Raw genomic sequence first — 5132 nt, 5'->3', positions numbered from 1 at the left:
GGAGGACCCAGAGGGATGGGATGGGGAGGGAGGTGGGAGGGGGCTTTCATGATGGGGAACACATGTACACCTGTGGCAGACTCATGTCAATGTATGGCAAAACCTATACAATATTGTAAATTAAAAAAACTAAAATTAAATAAAAAAAAAAACAAAGGGGAAAGGGGTGGGGAGACCAATTAGGAGCTTGAGGTTAAGAGATACACATGTATACATACAAAAATAGATAAATGACAAGCATTTATATTATAGCACAAGGAATATTATATATTCAATATCTTTGTAATAACCTATAACAGAAAAGAATCTGAAAAAGTTTTATATATATGTATATAGAACTAAATCACTGTATTGTACATCAGAAATTAATACAACATTGGAAATCAACTACAATTAAAAAAATGTTTCTCTTTAAAAAAATTAAAAAATAAACATAAATTTGAATGAAAAAAATAAGTTAATGAATTTCTTCTGCCTCCTTATCAACTAAGAAAGTACTTTTCTAGAGTTAAAAGTTATTCAAAGAAATAGCAGAATTGATTTAATTATCCTTGGGTGTATGTGAGGACATAGAGATTAAAAAAATATCCTGGAAAAGCTGGACAAACAGAGAAACAAGAAAGAAATCAAGAAAACCCCAGACTGTGCTCTTTTGACATCAGACCCACCTGGTGAAACTGGGAATGTTTATTAGTTTTCCACAGCTACATTTATTTATGTCATAAACTTTCATCCATAAAGCCTTCAATGGTGGCAAGAAGAAAGCCAGGTGTGGTTGAGGTTTTGTGAAGCCCTCAGACTCTCCCTTGTCCTTCCCAGATGTAAGTGGAGAAGCTCGAAGACTCAGAGAGAGAGAAAACTATGAAACTTACAAGATGTAACCATTTTTCCATTCACACTTAAACCATGTGTACTTGAGCAGAAATGTAACCCATGTGATCCTGATTCATTTACGCTATAATCATCAAAATATTGTTTTCCAGGAGCAATTTAGTGTCCACAAAGATTTTCTGAATCTTTTTCAGAAAGATTTTTAATCCATTTTCCTCATTAAAAAAGGAAGCTGTGTTTGCCAATTGGCCAAGGACTCAATCATGAAGAAAAAGTTCAGATTCCCTTCAAAGTTTCAAGGTCTTGAATTTTAGTAGATTCATATAATATCCCAATAGTTTTTCTAGCCCTGCAAAGAAAAGACAATGCTTGCCCAGGCAGATGGGTTGATTTTTCACAGATGTTACTGGAAGCTGATATCAGGCAGCAGGTAGTGTTCTTGCCCATCATACATCGGCCCTGAATTAATAATACAACTTACAGAGAAAAACTAAAGTATTGTGCTTAGGTTAAAAAAATCTATATTTAGATTATATAAATGCACAGCAAAGGGTACCATTTTAAATGTTACAGTTTAAAAGGAATCCAGAATGAGCTAAATAGGAAGGAAATCTAAAAAAGAGGGGATGCACATATACATGTCGGAGAAGGCAATGGCACCCCACTCTGGTACTCTTACCTGGAAACTCCCATGGATGGAGGAGCCTGGTAGGCTGCAGTCCATGGGGTTGCTAAGAGTCGGACACGGCTGAGCGACTTCACTTTCACTTTTCACTTTCATGGATTGGAGAAGGAAATGGCAACCCACTCCAGTGTTCTTGCCTGGAGAATCCCAGGGACGGGGGAGCCTGGTGGGCTGCCTGCCGTCTATGGGGTCGCCCAGAGTGGGACACGACTGAAGCGACTTAGCAGCAGCAGCAGCAGCATGCATACATGTGTCTGATTCACTTTGCTGTACAGCAGAAACTAACACAACATTGTAAAGCAACTCTACTCCAATAAAAAATTTTAAAAATAAAAGCAAACTCAGGAAACTGAAATGGTTTCCAGTTGAGAAAAATCTAGATGGGAAAGAATCCAAACTGCTTGATAGTACAGAAATTGGGATGATTTAGCCTGCAGATGAGAAAACTGAGGGGATAAGACCACTCTTCAAATAAAGTAAATGACAGGTAAACAACCACAATCATCAAAAAAGCAAAAGAGTTACAGAAAAACATCTACTTCTGCTTTATTGACTATGCCAAAGCCTTTGACTGTGTGGATCACAACTGTGGAAAATTCTTCAAGAGATGGGAATACCAGACCACCTTACCTGCCTCCTGAGAAATCTGAATGCAGGTCAAGAAGCAGAAGTTAGAACTGGATGTGGAACAACACGCTGGTTCCAAATCAGGAAAGGAGTACATCAAGGCTGTATGTGGTCACCCTGCTTATTTAACTTATATGCAGAGTACATCATGAGAAACGCTGGGCTGGAGGAAGCACAAGCTGGAATCAAGATTGCCAGGAGAAATATCAAAAACTTCAAATATACAGATAACACCACCCTTATGGCAGAAAGTGAAGAGGAACTCAAAAGCCTCTTGATGAAAGTGAAAGAGGAGACTGAAAAAGTTGACTTAAAACTCAACATTCAGAAAACTAAGATCATGACATCTGGTCCCATAACTTCAGGGCAAATAGATGGGGAAACAGTGGAAAGAGTGACAGACTTTATTTTTTGGAGCTCCAAAATCACCGCGGATGGTGGCTGCAGCCATGAAATTAAAAAACGCTTGGTCCTTGGAAGAAAAGCTATGACAAACCTAGACAGCACATTAAAAAACAGAGACATTACTTTGCCAACAAAGGTCTATATAGTCAATGCTCTGGTTTTTCCAGTGGTCATGTATGGATGTGAGAGTTGGACTATAAAGAAAATTGAGCGCTAAAGAATTGATGCTTTTGAACTGTGGTGTTGGAGAAGATGCTTGAGAGCCCCTTGGACTGCAAGGTGATCCAACCAGTCAATCCTAAAGGAGATCAGTCCTGAGTATTCATTGCAAGGAATGATGCTAAAGCTGAAACTCCAATACTTTGGCCACCTGATGCGAAAATTGACTCATTGGAAAAGACCCTGATGCTGGGAAAGATTGAAGGCAGGAGAAGGGGATGATAGAAGATGAGATGGTTAATGTATACGACTGAGTAGACAATGTTTTTGTGGTTGTTTCAGTTCAGTTAAGTCACTTAGTTGTATCTGACTCTTTGCAATCCTATGGACTGCAGCACGCCAGGTTTCCCTGTTCACCACCAACTCCCAGAGCTTTCTCAAACTCATGTCCATCAAGTCTGTGATGCCATCCAACCATCTCCTCCTCTGTCATCCCCTTCTCCTCTTTCCCAAAGTATTGGAGTTTCAGCTTCAGCATCAGTCTTTCCAGTGAATATTCAGACTGATTTCCTTTAGGATTGACTGGTTGGATCTCCTTGCAGTCCAACAGGCTCTCAAGCGTCTTCTCCAACACCACAGTTCAAAAGCATCAATTTTTCAGTGCTTGGTTTTCTTTATAGTCCAACTCTCACATCCACACATGACTACTAGAAAAACCATAACTTTGACTAGATGGACCTTTGTCAGCAAAGTAACATCTCTGCTTTTTAATATGCTGCCTAGATTTGTCATGGAGAAGGAAATGGAAACCCACTCCAGTATTCTTGTCTGGAAAATCCCACAGATGGGAGAGCCTGGCGTTCTGCAGTCCACGGGGTCCCAAGAGTTGGACATGACTGAGCTCACTGCTCAGTGCTCAGGTTTGTCATAGTTTTCCTTCCAAGGAGCAAGAGTCTTTCAATTTCATGGCTGCAGTCACCATCTACAGTGATTTGGGGGCCCAAAAAAATAAAGTCTCTCATTGTTTCCATTGTTTCCCCATTTATCTTCCACGAAGTGATGGGACTGGATGCCATGCATGAACTGGTAGGACCAGATGTCATATGCATGGAATAGCCGATACCCCAAACCGTTCTAATAGATCTGCAATTGTTTTTCCCCACCAGCCCCTTTCCTTCAATACCTCAGCTGGTTTAGAAATTTATAAATGCTAACAACTGGTTTGAAAAACTCCAATTTAAAGTTTTCAGCGTCAAAAATGGCACTGGCATTCACATCAACTTTTTGACTTGTTTCTTGTTTTCTGTCTTCTAAAAAGAGATGCCCAACCCTAGAGACGTTACCTTCCGCGAGACTAAACAGCCACAGGATATCCATGCCCAAACTTGACATATCTCATCATTTGTAATCAGTAGCCTTTTACATTGGCACATTCACCAAGACCTTTTTAAAATATCTAAGAATCAGTTCCTTTTCTCTTTTAGGGATATTTTATAATTATTTAATTGAGTTGCAAGATGTGGCAAATGCATGCGCTGATGGAAGAAAAGAACAGCCATGATTTCTTATGACATTTAAGAACATAGAGAACTAAGTAAACTCTTTCTAGGTAACTCTCCTAAAGGTTGAGTATTTTTGGCAGTTTTTTATTTCCATACAACCATCAACAGTTGTGACCTAAAGAGTTCCAGAGCACAAGGCTGGGTCTTTGAATGACAAACGAAGACAGCTCCTGGAGGCTAGCACTGACCGTGTGCTCCATCCAAGCTATTTCATTTGGGAAAACTAAGACAAGAAAGTCAACTCACTTTACAAGAGAAAAAGAAAAAAGCCAATTTTTCTGTTCAGTTTACCACCATGAGTATTCAAAAGACTCCACTTCCAAGAAAACTATTAATTTTTACAGTGTCAGCACACATTTTTTTTTTTTTTTTTTTTGCAAACTGTATTTTTATGATACCATGCTCAGTGTTGGGAACATTTTATACCCAAGAGGAAAGTCTGAGCTTTTTACAAAGTGGAGAAATAGTATCATATTTAAATCATTTGATCTATTTTTAAGAAACACTGTACTTAAGTCTACAGAATAGCAACTTTTTAAGTCTTTTAAACAGTCTTTGGTAAGACATCTCCTAAGTGTTGTAACCTGCTCCATCCATCTCTCCTTTGTCTTAGCCCCCACCATACTTGGCCTGGTCCAAGAGTGTGTGCTATCTCTGCAGTCAGATGGCTGAGTGTCACATGCACAACCCATATATCAGCAGAAACCTCCTGCCCCAGCATGAATAAGCCTTTCACATCCTGTTTTGGCAAGAGAAGAGCAGTCAGCCTGATTAAAGGGATGAGAAAGAGTTCCTACAAGGGGAGGTTAAATGGACCAGAGATGCTTGACCTACAGAAGACAGAGAATGACTTGAACATAATC

This window comes from Bos mutus, chromosome 16 (genome assembly GCF_027580195.1).
Source record: "Bos mutus isolate GX-2022 chromosome 16, NWIPB_WYAK_1.1, whole genome shotgun sequence".
In the NCBI taxonomy this organism is placed as follows: Eukaryota; Metazoa; Chordata; class Mammalia; order Artiodactyla; family Bovidae; genus Bos; species Bos mutus.
This window is presented reverse-complemented; position numbering follows the sequence as displayed.